We start from the raw sequence: 23067 nt of genomic DNA, 5'->3' as shown, positions 1-23067 counted from the left end.
AGGATGGAAATTTTATTAATGTACCATTAAGGGCAAAAAGCAGAATGTAAAAATGTGTTTTCACAATAGTTAGTACTATGTAAATTATATATGCCTGTAGATAAGACAAAGCAGGCAACAAAAAAGTCAAAACTTGATTTGTCAGGATGCTGAAAATATGGGCATGTTTTTGATAACTGTGAATGCATTTTTAATGGTCTTTATGCATAACATTAAATTAAGCTTTTTCCTGAAATGATATTAGTTATGGGTTAGATAAGGTGATTATCAAATCAAAGAATTTATGGGCATTAGTTTCCCGGTAGGTATTTACGTTTTTAGAAGATGTTTTAAATTGATAGAAAGCATGGAAGGAAAAGAAAAGGATAGAAAGCTTTGGGCAGGAAGACCTGTTCTTTCTGTTTTCACTTCTCGGAAATAAAGAACAGTTTGGGGTTGTTGGGGTAGACATAAGATTCAAAGATCATTAATTTGCCTGGACTACTTCAGTGATCATTCAGTAATACAGAAAAAAGACAAAATCTCACATTCTCAATCTAAGTTTTCAATCCTACCAATAAGATTTTTCAAGCCAAGCATTTTCTACTTGTCAGGAGAACTGAAATACCTTGCTAGGGTTTTTAAGCAGGAAGGGGTTTAACCCAGGGTATTCAATACTTACTGAACAATGGAAAGGGGCTGAAGGAGCAAACGTCAGGGAAAGCCATCGTTGGTTCTCAGATTTACTTCTATGAGGTCTCAGAAGCAGGAAATCTCAGCAGCCAGGGGAAACTAGCAGTGATCACAGCTGGCTGTAGCCCCAAGGCTAGTGATTCACAGAGGAAAGTGCAGACCTCTGAGATACCTCACATCTGCAAAAGCCACATGTTTATTCGTCACTGCCAGAGGAGTGATACAATGGTTTCCAACTATGTTATGCATTCCAAATCGTGTGTAAGTAAGTGCCTCTGGTCAGTGGAATGTACCACAGAACGCTGGCAAGGAATGCTGGAATATTCTAGTACTTGGGCTTTCAGCAATCACAGCTTGGGGGAGAGTAGGTAAGATGGGGAATGGTACTAAGCTACCAATAGAGAACAGCATTACTGTCCTGGCAGTAGAAAGAAGCCAGGTCTAACCTCTCCAACCCAAGGGTAGTTCAAAGAAAGCTTTCTTGACATTAAGGACCTTAAAATAAAAGTTATTTTCTTAGATCCAGGCTTCAGAACGGAAATACAGCACACCTTCCCATTTGCTTCCCCTCCTGTTAATGCAAGCGTAGACTTACGGTTGGGTCTTCCGTAGCTGCTGAGTCTTCTCATGCAGAAAAGAGTGGATGCAAAGGCAGAGCTCTTCTCTGGACCTCTCCTGGCTGGCTGGTCAGCTGGGGCTCAGCTCAGGACTTGAGTGGAGAAACTGACATGTTGTCTCTCAGGCAGTTGACACCAACTACAGTGACCCCATTCCTGGCTTGACTCCAACAACTGGCTATTGCTTTGAACCTACACATTTTAAAACCAGAGGTGGGGATGGGAGTATGTCAGATTAGCCAATGCATAGCCCAGACAATGTTCAGTGAGAAGAGCCACTGCCCCAAATTGTCCATTTAGCTTTGCTCCCTTATGAGAATTACTCAGATGCTTTATCAATAAAAGTAATACAATACCATCATAACTAATATGCCTGAGAGCTTACTTGGACCAGGTCAGTGCTAAGTATTTTACATGTAACTTATGTCATTAATTTTGGGAACAACCTTAAGGTAGGCACTATTGTTATTATCTGTTTGAGAAAATGGAGACTTTGGGAATTTGCCCAAGATCCTACAGTAGGTAATAGAAAGACATTTTGGAATTTCACTAACCTTCTTTTAGACTGTGCAACAGGACTTTGGGTTCTTTTCACTTTTCCACATTTGCCTGACAGGACATTCCAAACAATAATACTTAGGAGCTTAATGTTCAATAATATATTCATTCAATAATACATTCAAGAAAAAAATTAATAATAGGTTACCAGCAGTGAGATGTACTTTTATGTGTTGTGAAGGAAGGATGGTTTCTAAATTCACTTTATCTTAATCTAAACCAGGAAGTCCAAGAAATAGACAAGAACTTAGGCTTCATCCAGCCAAGGTTAAATACAACGATAATTGTGATCAACTTCCTGCCCTTGAGTCCATCCAGACTCAACAGAATTTGAGAGGGATCCCTAGTGGGCTGGAAAGGGAGGTGTTGGATCATGGAGTCTTATCTGCCCAGTCCTTGATACCCCCAAACAGTCCATTGTCCCCTCAGACACCATCATGAGGGTGCGTGTGCTGCTGCTATATACCTATGCTTCTCTCCCCACTCCATCCACACGCACACACACTTGGATGTCCTCAGCCTCACTCACTGATGTCTCACTCAGGATGTCTGGGGCCTGCCCCGGAGCTTGGGGTGGAGGGCCCTGTACTGCACAACCCCAGGAGGTGACATTCACACCCTCGTCCATGCACGTGGCATCCCCATGAGTCATCCCGTCTGCAGCCTGCCCTGCTCAAGTAGATTAACTTAGTGAGGCATCCGGATGGCCAGCCAGACCAGCAGCCACATGCAAGCATCTGTCCTCAGTTGTCTGGCACAGTTAATCGTGGAGGGGTTCATAGCCCTTCCCGGAACTGCACCCACAGAGCAGACAATTCCATTCCAAGGAAGAGCCCTGAGCCAGCAGAACTCTGCGGAGGAGTAGCTGACTGATTCAATATCCCAGGAGACAAGATGAAAGGCAACTTGGTATTCTCCCACTAATCAGAGGTGGAAGGACAGAAAGTCACATCCTTAGGCACAGCTGGGACTCCATGGAAACCACATGTGTGGGATGGCCTATGTCTTTCCCTTCCAGGTCAATGATAGGCCAGAAATGCCATTTGCTCTGCCTCCTCTGACAACATGAGGCCTTTCCTACATCAGAGGTCTTGGAGAGGAGCCATGTCCTCAGGACACAGCCTTGGAAAGGGAATCAGTGCTGTTCACCATGGAGACAACTCCTCCTGGCTGCCCTGGAGTGAGATTCATAGTATGATCAGGGCAAAACCAGGATTAGGTTCTGTGCCTACTGAGAGTTACACCAACGACCAGACCAAGTGCACTTTTTTTTATTTTTACACCAAGAGTCCAGAGGCAGTGAAACATCTTTGCAAGGGCAGCAAAAGATGAGGATCTGAGTGTCAGGTGTGACAGACAAAGGAAGAAGATGAATCATGGGGCAAGAAGGCAAGAGATTAGGAGCAAGGTGAGGAGCAGACACAGGGCAAACAGTAGGTTGAGGCCTAAAGCTGTGAGAACTGCAAGAAGGGGAGCAGGCAGGGGGTGCTTCTGGGGGAGGTGAGTTCTACAGCTCAGGGCCAGGCCTGGCCAGTGCTGCTGCACGTGGGTGCAGACACTTGCCTCTTTAGTCTCATTCCTCACCCCTTCCTGCGTGCAGCCTGCGCCCCAATCTGAGCACAACATGCTCTCTCTGGCTTTCCCATCATTCTCTCTAAGTGCCTTTGCTCCTGTTTGCCTGCTCAGCTGGTTCCAGCTCTGTGTGGTGTTTTCTGTACTACCCTTCCCCCTGGCGTGTTAAGGACTTCCTGCTCTGTGTCTCTAGAATACCATCGACAGATTTCATTATAGCAGCTATCACATTGCGGTAATTATTTTAAATGCCTGTCTCCCCTGCTAATCTGTGAGCTCCCTGGAGCAAGGGCCATAGTCTATTCATCTTTTCACCCCTTGCAAGAGGCCTGACATACAATAGGCGTTCAAAAAGTCAAGTGAATGAATTGAAAGAAAAACAATTCCTTGGATTCCTCTGAAAAGGCAATTGCAGTAATTTGGATTGTGCAATTTCCATTGTGTCGTTTTTTTTGAAAAATAGTTTCACTTTCCTCCTACTACAGATGACTCATTCCTGGGGCTAATAATGCATTTCTGAAGTACAGAACTTCACTCTATGAAATCTTCTGAAAATCTGTTCATGAGTGTTGTTGTCTAAAAACATGATGAGAGTTTGTAATTCCCACTACTCGATGTTGAGTGATGGAATGCTAAGGATGTTTGGGAACCCATTTGATTGTTGCAAAGCATCCAAAGAGGAATGGGTGTGTGAAAAATATAAATAACAACGCTAACTTTGGCTACATGTACTGAGCGCTTAAAAAATGTAGTGAACGTTGAACATTTGGCTAAGTGGTTGGTGCCCCTTATCTCATTCAATTCACATATAGAACTTTGTGAGGTGAGTATGACTGTCTTCATTCAGATGAGAAAACTGAGAATCAGAAAATGTAGGTAACTTGCAGGAAAATGACAGAGGTAGGATGTGAACTCAGGTTTGTCTAATTCCAGAATGGGCGCTGTTTACAACAATGTCCCTATTTCTTGTCGACTGGGTAGAAAAGGCACACACTGAGGTTGGATGCTGATTGGGGACAAGACATTCCTGGCCATGCATTCCTGGGGAGTGGTTTCAAGCAGACAGAAGTGAAGACCAACATCTGTCCCACATGAAGCTCACGTGATAACCAGCCAGCCCCATCCAGCTGTCCCTCTCTGTCCACCTACACATAAGGGCATAAAGACCCTTTTCTGTTAGGAGCAAAGATTCTAGCGTACTGCTTAATTACAACTTACTGCTCTTTGTCCCAGCAGCACCATGGCAACAAGTAGCATTGGCACAAAAAACCAAAAGAGAGAAGTGTTGCCTAGCAACATAATAGAACAAGCTTTGGGATTCCAGAGGCTTCTAGTTCTGGATCTGACTACCTGGGGCACTATGGATATGACCCACCTCCCCCACACCTCAAGTTATTACCATCTGTAAAATGGGGATAATGCCAACAGTCTTAGAAGGTTGTTGTAATGACTACGTGAGAAACAAATCACTCAATACATGTAGGATTACTGTCAGAATCATGATTTTAGGAAGAAAAACATTACGCACATGGATTAAACCGAAAAGGGAAAAACTTACTAGCTTACAAGACTTACTTCAGCTACTCCATAAGGAATGTACACTGGAAGAACATTTTTGGAAGGCCATTGAAAAATGTTAATCAAAATTTAAATGTAGCGACATTTCTGCAAAACGGATGCAACATTTTGTAAAATTTAAATGACTCGGCAACTTCCCTTCTAGGAAATACCTGCACATGTGCATAAATATAGGCAGACAAGGTGTAGAACTGAAAACCACCAAAAATGTCCATGAAAGAGGAACTGTGATAGAGCAACACAATGGAACACTGCAGGTCTTGATTCACCAACATGGAGAGATGTCTAAAATATAATGTTTAGTGAAATGAAAGGAAGTCACAGACACACACATGCACATCTGTCCACAAATAATCACATAAAAGCACATCTCAGAAGCATGCAAGGATCTATAACAAACTCTTAGTAGTTATCAACTTCTTGCTGCTCCCAGAATAGGCTATAGATGTTTTCGCCACCCTACTTTCCCTTGAGGGTCCTTCAGTGCATAGGGAAATATCATCTCCTCTCTGAAGCCCTCCAGGGGACTTCTCATATTGTCTCTATCACGACACTGGCACTTCAATGATTTGTTCCGTATCTGACTTTCCCCCTAGGCTATGAGATCCTTGAAAAGAAGAATCACATCTCATTCATCTTAGACCTGAGAGTGCATTGCACTGAAACAAGTGGCTCAAACATTGCCAGAAATAAGCACGGGTGGAAGCTCCGAGTGCCAGTTTTCCCAAAGCCACCCTCTCAAACCATGTTTTTGTGTCCATTCATAGCTCAGAAGGTGTGCTGTAAGAAAGAAAGGAGAAGAAAGTCGTGGATAAGAGAGAGCTGGGTAGAAATCTCTTGAAACGAAAAGTCCCCAGGCATTGACATCGGCCAGCCATTCTCCAATCTGGACAGTAGGTGGCGCAAATGACCTAGATTTCCTTGGCTATTACCTAAGGAAGCCACATGGTAAGATTTTGGGAAAACTGGGAAGATTGTCACGTCATTCTAAGTCTGTCATTTCTCTGCTCTATTGTACAAGACATAAAGGTAGATATCAGTATTCTCCCCTAGGATTTCAGCTCCTAGATAACTGGCTTTCCAGCCGCTGTTCTCCACCCTCTTCAATCTACCTTTACTATAGGCAGTTTGTTCTTTGAAACCCTCATTCTCGTAGGAAAAATGAGCATTTCCATTTCCACCAGCGGCTGTGAATATTAGTAAAACCCCTTTGAAGGGCAATTCAGCAATGCCTATGAAAAGGAGCACACTTAGCCTGAAGGAGACGAGCAATAACTCAAGAGTTACTTAAAAGATTGCACTACCATTATGGGTGAGATCCGTATCACTATTTGAATATCCTCCTTTGGTCATTTTGGTAAATTTAGGAGTTCTTCTTTTAACTTTCTTTAATGAATTTTTTATGGCAAATACAGGCATGCAAGTACATAATAGTTAGATGGGCTAGTTAAATACTGTACTGTTGCTGGGGAAAGTTGTTTTTGTTCCTATGCAAAATACATTTATTCTTTCAACAACAAACATTTATTAAATGCTTACTATTTATGCAAAAACTACTTATAGAGTAGTTTTGGGCGCTACTGTTTAAATGCTGGGAATAAAATACATCAGTGACAAGTAAATTATCTGTCCTTATGACATTTCCAATCTAGTGAGGGAGATAAATAAATAAGTACATGCATATACAGCTAGTTATAACTGCTTTGAAAAATAATAAAGCTATAAGAAATAGATTAATGGAGGCTGTTATTGTAAATTAGAAGCTCGGGTACTACAGTATGGGTTGAAGACTCAGTGATGATCAAAATCAGACATGATTCCTACCCCCCATGGAACTCTAATGTTAGTGGGAGAGAAAGCCACTACTCAAACAAGGACACATAACACATGCATGGTGTTATGAAACTTTATTGAAGGGAAAGTTGACCTCTAAGGGGGAGGTCATAAAAGATGTCCTTGAGAAAGTGATGCTTGCCCTGATATGTGAAGCATATGTACAGGTTAACTAAGCCAGGGGTATGGAGAATATTCCGGACAGAGGAGAGTGCCATGCAAAGGCCCTGTGGCAAAGGGGGAACAAGGGAGAATGGGAAAAAGAAAGAAGTAGGCTAGAGAGGAAAGAATGAGATTGGGGGTGGGGGGAATGAATGGAAACTTATAGGCCATATGAAGGGTTTTGTCATTGTCCTAAAATAGATGAAACGTCATCATGGGTTTTAAGCATAAGATGACATAATAGGTGATGACTTCAAAAAGATGCCTACCAGTGCCCTATAAAGTACTGGGGGGACTCAGATTAGATATGGGGTAGCCCAAACTATAGCAATAGTCCTTGCAAATGGTAATGTTGAATAGGACTAGGGCACTGAGTTGGAGATAAAGAGGAGTAGATGGATTTGAGAAACTTCAAGGAAGGAAACAAAATAATCCTTGGTGATAAATTGCAGATAGGATGTGTATGATACAGAGATACCACGAATGATTCTTAGATTTCTGGCGAGACTTCCACATGGAAAAATCAAATCAAGAGTTAGATCTGTGGGCCTGGAACTCAGAGAAGAGGTTGGATTTGGAGATACAAATTGCCATGTTCTCGACAGAGAAGTGAGCTATGGATAAGGATGTGATCACCTAGGAAGAGATTGTATAGTGAGAAGAGGAGAGGGCCATCCGCATTTGCTGGTGAGAATGAGAAGGTAAGGCCTGCAAAGCATTCGAGTAAACTAGGAAGGAAACCAGGAAAATATTTTGTCTTTAATGCCAAGACAAAAGTGTTTTTAGGAGTGAATGGTCAACAGTGTCAGTTGCTGCTGTGAGGGCAAGGAAGGTGAGACTGGAAAAAAGTGCCTTAGATTTGATGACATGGAGGTCATTGGTGACCCAAATTGTAGTTGTTCTGATGGCATGCAGGACCAGCATCCTGCTTAGAGTGGCTGAGGGGAGCGGAGTAAGGAAAATGGAGACAGTAAGTAGAGACGAGTCTCTGGAGGAACTTAACTGGGAAGGAAAAGAAAGAAATGGGTGGGGCCACATGTTGGATGAGACATCCATGCAGATACCAGTCGACCAGGTTGAAAGCCAAGATGGGAGTGTATAGGAAAGTCATAAACCTTCAGTGGATATAGTCTTCAGTAGATGAAGAGTCATGATGGGGGACTGGAAAATGATGGTAACATGAAGAGGAAGAGAGCAGTGGAGCTGAGCAGCATGACCCTCAAAGGGTAGAGAAACAATATTGTGGAAGCAGCATTTGGGAACAAGGACAGTTACAAATACTTTCCAACCCTAAGACTGCAGGATGTGGAGGATCAACAGCAGAGACTGGAGAGGGCTGCAGAATGTGTGGTGTCCTTGGGGCAGGCCAGCCTTCATTATAAGGAAGGAGTGAGAAGGAGCACGCAGAGAAAAAGCTGAAGATCTCTGGAGGTTTGGTGGTTGGGGATCAAGCAATTCCAGAGGTCTGTCATAAGGGTTTGGGAGGTCAAGCACTAGGTCAAAGGCAGGGGAGGTCCAGCACATGATGGGAAGGATGAAATATTAACAACGTGAGGGCTGAGATGACTCATACTTGGGTTGTTGACTGATTAAAACAGGGACAACAAGCATGAAGAATTTTGTTTCCACTATCCCTTTGAGGAACGTGGGTACCAGGTCTACTGGCTGCAGATGGTGTGCTCTGTTACCCCCTGCAGCTCTGGGAACATCAAGCTAGACAGATGGGCTGATAACAGCTACAGGGTTGCCGACCACACTGTCCATCCTGGGTGATGGTGGACCCAGAAGGTGGGTCTATGAGACCTGGGTCTACGAGACAGAGTTACTGCACAAACCATTGTATATATATCTCCTCACCATCTGACAAATCACAGCTTTTTTTTTGTTTCTGAGCTTGCCTTTCATCCAGATTTGCATTGATTTTTTTTTTACGGACTTATATACATAGTTTGAGATTTTGCCTTTTTTCCCCTCGTAACATTATATCAATTATTTTCCACATCGTTCCATCTTGATCACAGTTAACCTTCAATATGTTGAAAATAATTGCTGGTCTTACCCCCCCGGGGGTATTTTTTTTAACATGAATATATAAAGCACCCCTGCCCCCAACACATGTACACGCCCACACACATACACACACAAAGAAATTCTCCATGCAAATATGCACCCCGCCTGCCTCACGGATTACCCACAGACCACTAATGTATCTCGAGATCTGTTGATCCCTTCTTAATCTTTTTTCTTTAACATTTGGAACAATTATCAGCAAGTTAGCTCCAACCCCGCCCCTTTCTCACCTACTCCAGAAAACATGTGAGTGAAAATGACATTATTATAAGAATAACGTTGAATCCACTCCAATTTATAACAAAAGCAGCTCATCAGAAACTTGAGTGCTTTTACGATGAATAATGCAAATTACTTGCTACACAGGTCAGGCCCAAAAGCAACAGGCCAGAGAATCCTGCCATTGTTGTTGAGGGCTGCTGGGCTACTGAAGAAGACAGGCACTAATTCAGGGAGATGGGGCGTGGTTAGCACCCACCGTGGGTTATGAAAAGTGCATGTCTTCTCAGAGGAAGTGACATTTGAGCAGGCTCTTGAAGGAGGTTGCCACCAGAGCAGGAGGGAAGGCCATTCCAGGTAGAAGGAAGAACACCTACAAAGGCTGGAAGGACTGAAAAAGTGCTGCTCAGTTAGGGGTGGGTGCATGCCCTGCCGTGGCTTAACTCTGGTGCATGGAAGGAAATGCCTAAAGATAGTGCTGGCAAAGGAGGCAGAGTGGGAAGGGCCCTCTGTGACTCACTGAGGGGTTTTCAGTTTTTCTCATAGGTTTGGGAGCCAGGGAAGTCACTGTTGTTGTTGTTGTTTTCCTTGAGCTTTATTGAGGCATAATTGACAAGGGAAAAAAATGTATATATTTAAGGTGTACAATGTGATGTCTTGATATGAGTATACATTGTGAATTAATCACCACAGTCAAGCTGGAGGATATATTCATCATCTCACATAGTTACCTTTATTTTTCTGGTGGTGAGAAAACTTAAGATCTACTTCGAGCATACAATATAGTATTGTTAAAACTAAAGTCACCATGTTGTACATTAGATCTCCAGAGCTCATTCATCTTGCATAATTACAAGTTGGTAATCTTTGAGCAACATCTCCCCAATTCTCCCACCTTCCCCCTGCCCCCTACTGCCAAACCTCTGGCAACCACTCTTCTACTCTGCAAGTTCAACTATTTTAGATTCCACATCGAAGTGAGATCATGCAGTATTTGTCTTCTTGTGTCTGGCTTATTTCACTTAGCATAATGTCCTCCAGTTTTGCCCATGTTATTGCAAATGACAGAATTCCCTTCTTTCTTAAGGCTGAATAATGTTCCACGGTGTGGATTCACCACATTCTCTTCATTCAGTCATCCATCAATGGACACTGAGCCGTGCCTTGGCTATTGTATTTTAATGCTGCTGTGAACATGGGAGTGCAGATATCTCTTCAAAATCCTGATTTCATTTCTTTGGATATATACACAGAGGGAAATTGCTGGATCATATGGTAGTTTTTAAACAGAAAATGATGCTATGTGAATATACCTTGGTTTAGAAAAGTCCAGTAGGAAGAGTATGGAGGAAAGAGCACAGAGCAGAGGATCTAGAGGCCAGGGTAAGAATGGGAGGTGTGGAGGCTGGGGCAGTGGGGGTGGAGGAGAAGATAGTGGACACTCTTGGTCAGTGACTGTTCTCAGAACTCCAAGGACGGAGAAAGATCAACTGCCTGGTTTTTTAGCTTTCTGTAGGCTCTCTGTATCATCCAGGCTGGTATGCAGCCTGGTCAAGCAGGTGACCACACCCTGTGTGCAACTTGCAACACTGTGTCATCACATTGCCGAAAAGCAACCCATGACTGAGAACCTGGTCATGCTGTCAATGAGAAGGTTTTCTCAAGTGAGGGACATGGAAGGAATTTTTTTTTTCCACAAAAAAATAAACAAAAAACAATGTGAAGAATAGAAATTCCCTCAAACAACCCTGCTTCTTTGTGAATAGGATTAGCAAGGCTTAAGCAATTCCATTTGAATCCATGCTCTGCCCCTCAGTGGCTTTGTGACTTTGAGCCAATTACATAACTTGCTTGACCCTCAGTTTCTTCATCTACGAAACGGGTAAGTCCTACCTTGGAGGGCGATGGTGATGAATCAACAGGATGAAACGTGCAAACGTTCCTGCCACAGTGGTTACCTTAGCAAACCTCAATGTATATTCTTTCCCTCCCTCCACTTCATCCAACGTAAGGGTTAACAGCACAGTCCGAATAACCACCGACCGGGAGCTGGAAAAAAACCCAAAGGATTTGGAGGGAGCAGCTAGTGGGTGTATGTACGTCCAGGCAGAAAGGGAAGTAGGATGAGATGCTACCCTTTAAGCTGACTAATGCCCCTGGAATTATATGAAGGACAAAGGAGAATAAGTCAGTAAAATCTCTGGAGCGCTTCAAAGAAACACTCTGTATGTGGGGAGTCCCCTTTCAAAGCTGTGCTCTCCTTCTCTGGCAGGGGTGGGCGGGCTGTGGGTGTGACAAGGGGCTTCTTAACAATGCCCTGAATTCTAATCAACAGAGCTGCTCCCTTCTCCACCCCTACCTCTGCATCAAGGGAAGGGAAGCAGGGAGGATGGCCTGGGCAGGGCAGCCTTCCCGTTGCACTCCAGCTGCAGGCTGCAGCGTTGGGTTTGGGAGCCTCCTGAGGATACACAGCCTAGCCCCGCTGGATGAATGACAGCCCACAGCTGACTCACAGCCCGAAAGGCTAGCTCACAGCAGACCGCCTGGCGGCCCCAGGGTGAGCTCATTAACCACAGGGGTCTGAGCAATGCCTTGTCACCAAGGCCTGCTCCGTGTGGGGGGCAGACCGCACCTCTCTCTCCTTAAAGACCCCTGGCTTTGGGCGTCCAAAGGTCACTTGTCCCTGTACCCCGGTATGGCCCTGACATCCTACCATTATACCTTCCATAAAGGCAATTTGTAAAATGACTAATGACAAATGTGTCTTGGTGAGAAGTTCACGGGACTACATTCATAAAGCAGAAGAACTCAATGCTTGGTCAGCACCATGCCCCTATTTGGGGTTTGGAAAATATGGCTCCTGTCAATATGCTAAGCTGAGGCCTTCCTGTGTGGTAGACAAATCCACCAGGCATGGCTTGAATAACCCCAAAAAAATTTCTCTAGGAGGCCTGCCTACCCTGCAGAAATTCTGTCTCTTCCTGAGGCAGACAGACAGCAGCAGAGACACACACACACACACACACACACACACACACACTCAATAAAACCAAAAACCATCCTCCTGAAAAAAGGGAACCATTTGAGTTTTCATTCATCTTGATGGTCACTTTGGCTCACAGAATAATAGAGGAAAGAATAATAGAGGAAATTAGTAGTATCCACTGAAAACAACCAAACACCAAGAAATGTTTCAAAAGAAGGCATCTTTTGGATATGGGTGATTTTTAAGTCACCAACACTCATAATTTGCTCTTCCAAGGAGGTATATCAGGACTTAGGCAAGTAAGTCCATTGCTGTATTATATACCTGGACTCCAGGAAGGTCTTTCTACCCCCAAGGATTTCCCCCCATCAGCTTGTGATGCTTTGGAGTTTCACATTAGTGAGGAGTCTTTGATGTAAATGTTTTAATCCCAGAGTCCTCTTACAAAATATTCACTTGATGTAGTGTTTACATTACCAGCACTGATTGGTTTTAAGAGATAACTGAGTAAGAGATATCCTGTTGAACTTCTTTTCCTCTATTCCCTTCACTCCATTCTTTCCTTTTTTCCTTCCTTTTTTCTCCCTCCATCCCTCCCTTCTTCCTGCATTTTTCCCCTCCTTCCTCTATTTCATTCATTTATTTATTCCTTAAATGCCTAATGAGCATATGCTGGGGTGTATGGAATCATGTCTAAGAGTCTGGGGGCAGGGGTCCAAGTCCTTTGCTTTCTTCCTTCATGACTTAGATATATCCCTTAAGACTCAGTTTCCTCATCAGCCACTAGGGAACAGTAATGAGACCTACCTCCTAAAGTTGTTGAGGAAGTATGTGACCTATTACACGGAAAACACTTTGCTCTATCCCCAGGGAATCATTGTTATTAAAATAATACGGAGTATAGGTTCTGTAGTTAAACTGCTCAGCTTCAAATCCTGGCCGCTTCCTACCCGCAACATGACCTTGGGCAAGTAGTTACTCTGTGCCTTAGTCTCCTCATCCGTAAAATGGGGCTGATAATAGATATCTGCTTCATAGGGTTATTGAAAGCATTTATCAATAAATAAGGCACATAAAACTGTGTCTGGCACATAGTAAGCACTCAACAAATACTAGCTATTATTGTTGCTACTGTTACTATTGGTGGTTCCAAAAATATAAAAATGAGAAATACGAAAGACATTATAGTAGGGAAGCCAGGTATGTAAACGAATACTAACAACACTGTTGGTGCAGTGAGTAGAAAAGCAGAAGTTTATACAAAGCACAAGGCTAAGCGTTAACTTTTGGAGAGAAGGATAAAGAAAGCTTCGATAAGAAGGTGCCCAAATAGGATGTTAGTAGGACATATGTAAAATCTCATTGGAAACCACGTTCTTTATTTTCCTCATCTTCCCAAATGTATTCGTGAGTCTCATCTCAAGGTTAGATATCTCTGGCCAGTTTTCAAAGTTGTCTATAATCGGGTCCAACTGTGTTTTCTAGCACACTCTGATATGTCAGCCCAGTGGAATGTCCCCATTATTCTCTCGAGCTGATCTCCTGACCTTTGACCCTGTAGTTCCCATATTGTAGAATGCCCTCCCTTTCGTGGCCACCCATGCATAAACCCTACTTGACCTACAAAGCCCAGCAAAGCTCCACCTGCTCTTTGAGAACCAAACTCTACATTGTACTTGTCTGTTTCCTCTGCACTTTCCAGAGCCTGCAACTGGTGTGGTCCCAACCGTCCATTTTTCAGCCAGGCTCCTCCTTTGCCCCCCTTAACTGACTCTCTAGTCATGGGATCCCCACTTCTGACGTTTTACACCCTGCCCCACTCCTCACGTCCAGTCAACCCCCATGAGCTACCCATTCCTCCTCCAATGACATCGCACTGGCTTCCTCTGTTCTTTCCCAGTGCCAACCCTCCCTCCTCACACCCTGCGAGGCTCTGACCCAGACCAGCCTTTGAGCTCAGTGCTGGACTACTGTCTCCTAGTCCCAGTCTCTTCTGCACACTGTTGCCTCCACAGAGATTAATTGGGGCCCAGAAGAGGGGGAAAAGACTGATTTTTCCCTGTCTACTTTTTGGGAGCTTTCAAATTTGCGTCATGTACGTGGATCATCAATTTATAAAAAAAAAAAAAAAGAGAGAGAAAGACTTTTCTCTTCTTTCTTTCTTTCTCTCTTTCTTTCTTTCTCTCTCTCTCTCTCTCTCTCTCTCTCTCTCTCTCTCTCTCTCTCTCTCTCTTTCTTTCTTTCTTTCTTTTTTTTAAGAATCGGTGGAAATAAAGCCTATATTCCCTTATCCATTTTGTCCCATCTGAGCTGGCCACTTGGGAATCTCCCCAACCTTGGGTTCAGGAATCTCCTGGCTCTGCCACATCCTGTTTTCTTTCTCATAAGGCACAGACGAGGTGGCTCCTCAGCCGCCTCACACAGGTCTCCCTGCTCCTCCCAGAAAAAGGCTGCAGATAGGCTTTGAGAGAAAAGAACTGGCAATGACAGCAAATCCTCTGTTTGAAGTTCCTCTTTGTTTAGAAATCCTGTTTGCTTAACTTTCAAGTGTTTGAGAAAGAGGAAGTAACTTTTTCATCCTTATCCGGATAAGGCAAGACAAAGCCGTGTCACTATGAGCTTGTGATTTACTCTTTACTGAGGAAGCCCTGCCACATCTGTGTCCGCGTCAGGGGCAGGAAACATGGTGGGTAAGGCTGGTAGTAGGTGGCATAGATTTGGGTAAGAGTGAGACCCTTTGATCCATCTGCTCCTTGATACTCACAATTCCTGTTTCTTTGTGATCAAAAGGCCCCTAAGAGTATGGAGACAGCCACAGTTTGCGCAGATCCTAACACAGCTGACTAAAGAAATCACATAACCACCAGCCCTTTAGAAAACCTGCACAATATTAAGCACAAAGCCACGAAACAGCAGCACGTCTCAGTTCCCACGGCTGAGCTCTGAGATGTTTAATGGCATCCCACGGCCGGTGCCCTGCTGCTGGCATGGGGACTAAGAGACACCCCTCTGCTCCTAACCAAGGGCCAGCTATTCCCAGACCCAACTCTCCCACCTCCAGCCACAGCAGAGCCCCAGGGCACCTTCTAATACCTGAGCGGTGTTCAGAAAACTAAGGTACACTATTGCCAAACTACAAGTCAAGAGGTGAAATAGAGTTCAGGATGTAATCATCGGAGATGACAGAAACAGGTCAGAGGTGACACACAAATCAGAGGTGGGACGCAAGCCTAGGAAAAGATCATACAGTCCGCAGCGAGTACTGAGCTGCCATCAGCGAGAAAATGTTCCAGCAACTGCCCTCAATCTTTTGCAATTGCCAGTTTACCTCCCTGAGTTGCCATCTGACATTTATCAATCCAATCCCAAGTCATAGACTTTAGCCAGTTACATGCAATCATCCCTGCACTGAGGGAAGCTTTGATCCAATTAATTGGTCGTTTAAAAGGGTCTTTGGTGTCTGAACAAGGTTTTCTTTTCTCATTGCTGAATGTTTAAAGTAATTTTTTTAAAGCACATCAAAGTCACAGCTCCTGTGAAAATGCTGCTTGACTTGAAGAGCATGGAGGGGAGAATTCTGCCCTCCTCCAGAGGTCTCAGGGCCCAGCACACATCCGGGAACTGAGGGGTCAACAGGCAGGAGCGGGGCTCCTTCCAAGCTTCTGCCCACCTCTTCTTTGGTAAGGCAAGAAATTTCAAATTAGTGTTTGTTTTCTTTCTCAATCAAGGGCTTTGCATTTTGAAGCAGAAGTGCCTCCTACCAAGAGGAATTTTATAATCCAATTCAAGGGGATTTCAGCTCATGCAAGAGGATTAGACGCCATTGGGTAGATGACAAGTGCCAGCATATTTCCTATCAAGAGCCTCTTAAGACTTTTGTTTTCCCCTTGTCTGGGAGCTCTTCTGTCTTTACTGTAAGAAGCTCAGAAGAGACGCGTTAGAGACTCAGGTAGTTTTCTCTCCTGAGTGCCCCCATGTCCTTCTCTTGTTCTTTGCTGTGCAACATTTTAAAAGTTCATGTGCCTTTTTACACTTTGAGGCAAAATAAAAATGTCTGGAAAATGACGACCAAAATTATAACCAATCCTCGGGCCCCTGGGCATAGGTCGTAAAATGTACACGATCTGAATTTAATCTGTTCTGATTGCTGTCTCCACTGGGCCAGCCACCTCATCCCAGAAAAAGACAAGATGAGAACATTCTTTCTCCCCAAACAGCAGCAATGTTCCAAGTTGGCTTCTCAAGCAGGAGCTATCAATGAAGGTGCAAAAGAGATGCCAACCGCAGGACCCAGGCAGCCAGAGCCCTGTTTCCTGGCTGCTGCCTATCCCAGGCTGCTGAATCCCTGCCAGGACTGGGGCTCCTGTGGCATTCTTCTGTGAGATGTGTAAGCTGCGGGAAAGGGTGAGCAGGCAGCTCTTTCCAACCTCCCTCTGACTCACAGGACAAAGAAGGACTAATTGTTTTTCTCTTGGATGAGGATGTAGGCATTTAAAAAGGCCGCCTAGCCTAGTGAATGAGAGAACTCGGACCTGGAGTCAGCCACATCTGGGTCCCAATTTCTTCCTCTACTACTTTCTAGTGGGGAATACTTCTCTAAGCCTCATCTCCTTCACCTGTAAAGGGGAAGAGGGATTATAACGCAACAGATTAGTATTAGATGAAAGGAACTGTGGCAGAGGAAGGGCCAGACTACATACATGTCTGCTAAATCGGACTCATCAGCTACGTTCAACAGGCAGATTTAGAGCTGCTTGCGCTTATTTTTATGGTTCCTATCTCTTTTGTGAAAAGGAGTTAAAAGGAGATGGAGACTTCCTCCTGGATTGCTTCAACTTCTAAATAAGGTTCCTGTTAAATTCACGGGGAGAAAGGCCATTGTCTTGACAATATCCTCTTGGGCCCTCTAGAAGGCCGCTTGTTTCATATGATCTATTTGTCCTCACAACCAAACCGACTCCTGAGAGCCAGCGTGGTCATTTCAAACTGCCCTGCTTCTGGGTCACTGATCCCATCAGAACTTTCTCTGTCACCTCCCCCCCCACCACCACCATGGGCTCTGAGTTCAGGATAAAGTGCTCCCTCCTTCCCTCTGTCTTTCCTTCCCTCCTTCCCAGAGACTGGCCTGTCCTTGGCTGCAGCCAGAACCCCAGAATCTCCCTCTTCTTGTACAGAAATTCTAAAGCAAGCCACTCCCTCTGCCTGCAGCTGAGGTGGAAATGTCCCAACCTTACCAGTAGAATGATTACATTTTTACTCACATGTTTTCCTCCCTTATGTATCTCCACCAATGTTTTTGGAAAGACACATTTTAAAAAAATGATTTCCTGCTGTAATTCCCTTGCCTGGTATTTTTCTTCTCCCCTCTCTCCAGCTTTTCTGTTTGTTGGTTTGGTTTGGTTATTATTACAGTGCAATAATAGCTCCCAGTTAGTGGTTAGGGTATACACCGGGCATGCTTCCTTGTTGCCAGCACAAATGAAGAGTTAGAATAAAGAAGTAGCTAGTTTTCACTCGTTCATTCTGGCACATTTACTGAGCAGTGACCGTCTTCAGGTTACTGGGCTCAGGAAACAAAGATGACTATGGCATGGCCAGCTCTAAGGAACACAAAGGTTAGGGCGGGGACTCTGACTTCAGTACTCACGGATGGGATTCAGAGGGTCCAGAACCCTCAGAAATTTTAGACACATTTGTGTATGTGTATGCACACGGTGAATTTTCCAGGGAGGAAATCCATAGCTCTGATTAGATTCTCAAAGGTATCCAGCATTTGAGAAAAGTGGGGTCGGGGAAGGGTGGTTAAGAAGTACTGAAAGACATAGCGACATGAGAACCAATTTTTACATGCAGTTTATTGCAATCGCCTTTGACTGACTGATTCTTTCTCTCCCCATCAAGCTGTCAGGAAATCCTACTGGCTCTGCTTTCAAAATCGGCCAGCAATTCATCCTCTCCCCACTGTTACCACTGCTACCATCCTGGTTCATGCCATCCTGTCTGCCTGGAGTATTGCTTCTACCCTAATCCCTACAGTCTATTTTCAACACAAAAGCCAGCCTGGTGCTTTTAAAGAACAAAGCTGATTATGTCACTTCCCTGCACAAAATGCATCAAACACTGCCACGCTCAGGCAGAACAATTCCAAAGGCACTATTCTATTCCAGAAGGATCTATATGCTAGGCCCGCACCTCGCTGAGCTTGACTCTGATATGTTCCCTCACACTGACTCCTCTTCAGCCTCACTCACTTCCTGCTCTCCCTCATAAATGACACCGGGCATTTGCGCGCCATTTCCTCTGCTTGCAGCAGGTCTTCCCTCAGATGTCAGTTTGGCTCACTCCACCACTTCACCCAAATCTCTGTTCCAAGATTACTTGACCAAAAATGTCTTTCATGACCAACCTAGCTAAAACAGCACCCCACTTTCTGTCAACCTTTCATCTGATATTAAATTATGGATTTGTTTATTTGCATATTGTATACACAACACTCATGCGCGCACACACACACACACACACACACACACAAACACACACGAATATAAGCTCCTTAAGAGCAGAGACTTTGTCTGTTAGGTTTATCATTCTATCTCCCGCCCCTAGAACAGTGCCTGGTGTATAGAAGCTGCTCAATAAACATTTGCTAAATGAATAAATCAATGAACCATGTATAAGTGCAAATATAATGAATTAAGTAATAATAGCTTGATCCTCAAAATGCTACAGAAGCACATGGAAGAAGAAGCCACTAAATCTGATTTGGGAGGGTGAAAGAGAGACACTTGCCAAGTAAGAAAAGGTGATATATGATATCAGCATGCTAAAGAATGAGACCTAGAGCTAGGGCTGCAGAGAAGGGTATATCAGGCAGGGGAAATTGCATGGGCTAAAACACGGAGGACGCAGAGAAGCATGACCTATTGGGAAGTACAAACAGTTTGTGTGCCTGGAATATTTACCTAAGGAGGAAGTCACGGCATGACAGGAAATGAGACAGAGTAATGGACAAAATCATCAAGGGTCTAATATGTCTTGCTGTACTTTAGATTTGTATCCTGGGAGTGGTGTGGAGCCAATGGAAGATTTGAGCAGTGTGGCAATGTGCTGAGAAACATTGTCTGTGGGCAACAAGGATTAGATCTGAGAGAGCCTAAAGGCAGGGAGCCCAGTAACACAGCTAGATGAGAAACAAGGAGGCCAGAACTACGAAGGAACAGTAGAGATGGAGGGAAAGAATCACAGCTAGAGAAACAAGACTCAGTGACCTACTATATTTGAAAGGTGGGAGAAAAGAAGAGTTCGGCTGACCGTAAGCATCACCTAGCATACACGTGGCCCTAGTGTCCGCAGCCCCCTTACCATGCTCCTTGCAAAGATCACTAACTATTGCACCCATCCCCTGCCCTCACCATGGCCTCAGAATCTTCAACACGGTTCCCGGCAGCCATTACAACCTGACTGGAGTTGACAGGAACATGAAAATCTGTTTGTCATTCTTGATATAAGATTTCTGGTTTGAGTGACTCTATGGTGGGATCGTGAATTAAAATAAGTATAGAAACAGGAGAATGCTTTGGCAGGGAAGATGTAGGTGAATTCCGTGTGGGATTAGTCTCTATTACTATTATTCTGGTCTGCGTTCTTGCTTGCTCCCTAAACTCTGTCATCCTTTGTCTCTATTATTTCAACATCTCTGTGAAGACAGGAAGGGACAGAGGAACACAGGCAATTTGGAAAAACAGCGTCTACTGACTTGTCTCCATAGGCATTCTACCTGCCAAGTAGTATGATTTCTTGTCCCCAAAAAGGATAAAATCTATCTCTCGTTAAATCTCTGGGCAGGATGCCATCTTCTTCAACCAACAACTGATGCTGCTGGCAGAACCTCTTTGTGTGTGTCTGGCAGGTTTGACCACTACAGATGGCCACAGAGGTGGTTATTGCTGCCCCGATGTGAATGGCCAGGCAGACTTGGCAGGTACCACCTGCTTGGAACTCTCTGCTGCTGGCAGCGGAGACCTAGCTGAGCATGTCCAGACAAGGCTCAGGTTTGTCCCATTGTCGCCAAAGGCCCAGAGCGCTACACGCTGATCTGGTCTCATTGAAAAAGGATGCTCTGGGACAAGCATGTCACACACACACACACACACAGAATCAGAGCCAGGGTGGTTGTGTTTAAGCAAAAGTATTCAGCAATGAACCTAGAGTAAATCCTGGCTAAAAAAATAAGTAAGCTATAAAAGACATTCCTGGCACAATTGGAACTATTGAATATAGGTATAATATTGGATGATATTATAGAAATCAGGCTAATCTGCTTAGGGGCAAAAAGGGTATTGTACATGCAGGAGCTTGGCATAGCTGAGAAATGTATGCTAAAGTGCTTAGGGGTAAAGTGTCATGGGCTCTAGAAATTAATTTCAAATAGTATAGCAAGATTGATGATAGACCAACAGCTAACACAAATATGGAAAAATGTTCACAATTATTGAAGCAAGGTCCAGGGTTTATTGGCTTATTTTTTAAAAACTTTTCTTTATGTTTGAAAATTTTCATATTAAGAAATCGGGGTTAAAATAATCATAAAGAATTAACCATTAAAAAATGCTAAAATCCTGAAGTTTTTTTATAACAATGCTGATTCATCTGAGTTGTATACAAGTTTAGTAAGAATATGGATAAGAAGAGTATAGAGAAATATGGGGGGGGGCATTCTGCAGACATAGGGGAAGTGGCAGAGCCACCTAAAACAATATGATGAATATCTCTAAAGAACTTTATCCTATTCAGCTCCTCCTCTTCATATTCTCACTTGGGCTTTACAAATGGACCAGTGAATGAGATAGGGTTTATTATTATCTGGTTTTTATTATTAAGGGAACTATAACTCAAAGAGATTGAAGTTGGTTACCTAAAGTCCTGTGATATGTGACAGAGCCAGGACAAAGCCCAGATCTTCTACTTTTAAATCTTGTGCTCTTTTCTGATATCATCTATCTTATGGTGGGTTCTCCCAGAAGCAGATCTCGAGACAGGAATTCAACTATAATGGGTGCATTTGAAATGTTCCGGGACCGACAGCTGGGGAGTGGGAAAGTGACACAGCAAGGAGAAGACCCCCTGTGAGGAGCGTGTATGGAACCAGCGACCACAGTGGGCAATTGGAACCTAATCCCACAGGAAAAAATCTGGGAAAACAAAATAAAGCACATGTCTTGTAATTATCCCAACCAAGGGGTGAGGGAGGGGAATATTTCTGCCTCAGTTACCAAGAGTCCTTGCTTTAGGGATACTCCCAGTAGTGTTAATTCCACAGCACTTCCAGCCTGCTGCAGTTCTGGAAAAAACGTTCTCCGACACCCAAGCAGAGATAGGTTGACCATGCACCTTGGCTCAGTTAGCCTGGAGGGGTGTGAATAACAGACTGTCAGTGTCTGTTATTCTGCTTTAGGGGAGCCCAGCCTGGGCTGCTGCCATCCTCTCTTTACCAGCCAGGCGTAAGAAGTAGAGATCATCTCAAACTCTAACACTATCCAGGAAGATCAGCCCCTGTTTAGCATAAGGTAAGATTTAAGGGCACACATTCATTCAGGTGGAGCCACATCTGAGAATCACACCCTAAGAGCAGTGACAGCAGCTCCTGTCTCATGGGTGTGGACATGCAGACACACGTGTGTACACAGCATTGCTGGTTCTAAAGTTACTTCAACACATAGAAAGCTAAGAATAAACCACTCAGAAGGAGAAGTTCAACAGCTGTTTACCGTTGTGTAAAAGCAAGTGAATGGGGCTCATTAGACATTCCAACACCACATCAAGCCCCTCATTACACTCACTTAGGGTTTGAAGACAATCCAGAGATGGGTAACAGGCTGGAATGAATATGGGACCCATGGCCTGATCCAGCATCCCTTTCTCATCTCATTACTCATGCTGCATGCAGTGCTCTGAACAATCAGACAAGTCCAGCTGAAAATCGCTTACACATGGGAAAATACCGGGCAACAATGATTTATTTAAAATCTGTTTTTTAAATTTTGCAGCCATTACAGCTCCAGTAACAGAATGAAAAAATATTTCACCCGCAGTTTTGCAACCACCAATAAATCAGGCCGCTGTCGTTTTCCATGTGTTCTTCCAGAGAAATAGAAGTTGCTCAGGGAACAAAACTGCAAAGACCATCCATGTTAGAATGGGGCAGAGAGAGGCAGGTCATCCAAGGGAGTTGGGATGTCCGCACGCTTTGGAGAGGAGCCTTGGAAGTGCCGACAATGGACCACGAGCAAGCCCCAGCCACTGGGCCTAGCGCCCTCTTGGGAGACAAAGAGCTTTAGAGTCAATGGGTTTTCACTGTTTCCAATTCTGCAGGCTGTCTTAGCTGGATGCATTAGATGCACAGTTCTCTAAGTCCTTTATTCTGGTTCCATGTTTGCCAAGCAATCTTATGACTCTCTAAAACTGCCACACAAAGATAATGCGCCAGTCCTACTGATGGAGTATTTCTGATCCCCACCTTAACGATCACTCAGGAAAAACCATGAAAGCATTTTTTTTTTTGCGAACAAAAAAAAATGTATGTACCCAGCATTGTTCTAAGACTAAGTACTTTCCATAGAGCTATTCGTTTTAATCCTCATGACGACTCTAGGAGCTGTAGATGTTATTAAGCCCTCACTTTGCAGATGGATAGCAGAGAGCATAAGTAATTTGTCTACTGGCACATGGCTAGTGACGAGGTAGAGCCAGACTGTGGACCCAGATAGTCGGGCATTAGATCCCATGCTCTTAGCCACCACA

At 44.1% G+C, this 23067-nt stretch overlaps 1 long non-coding RNA gene across 1 annotated transcript in view; it reads right to left on the bottom strand.

Annotated features, from left to right (window-relative positions):
* The window catches only part of LOC308504123, a 57392-nt gene that overhangs the window by 8587 nt on the left and 25738 nt on the right, over nt 1-23067 (bottom strand). Inside the window, exons 4-5 of the long non-coding RNA XR_013994317.1 lie at nt 1268-1481; nt 662-851 (exon numbers count right to left, since the gene is read on the bottom strand). This is a non-coding gene — a long non-coding RNA (uncharacterized lncRNA). The remainder of the gene's footprint in view (nt 1-661; nt 852-1267; nt 1482-23067) is intronic.

This window comes from Rhinolophus hipposideros (assembly GCF_964194185.1).
Source record: "Rhinolophus hipposideros genome assembly, chromosome: 10".
NCBI classification, from domain to species: Eukaryota; Metazoa; Chordata; class Mammalia; order Chiroptera; family Rhinolophidae; genus Rhinolophus; species Rhinolophus hipposideros.
Note: the sequence above shows the minus strand (reverse complement) of the source record. Positions and strands in the feature narration are given on the sequence as shown.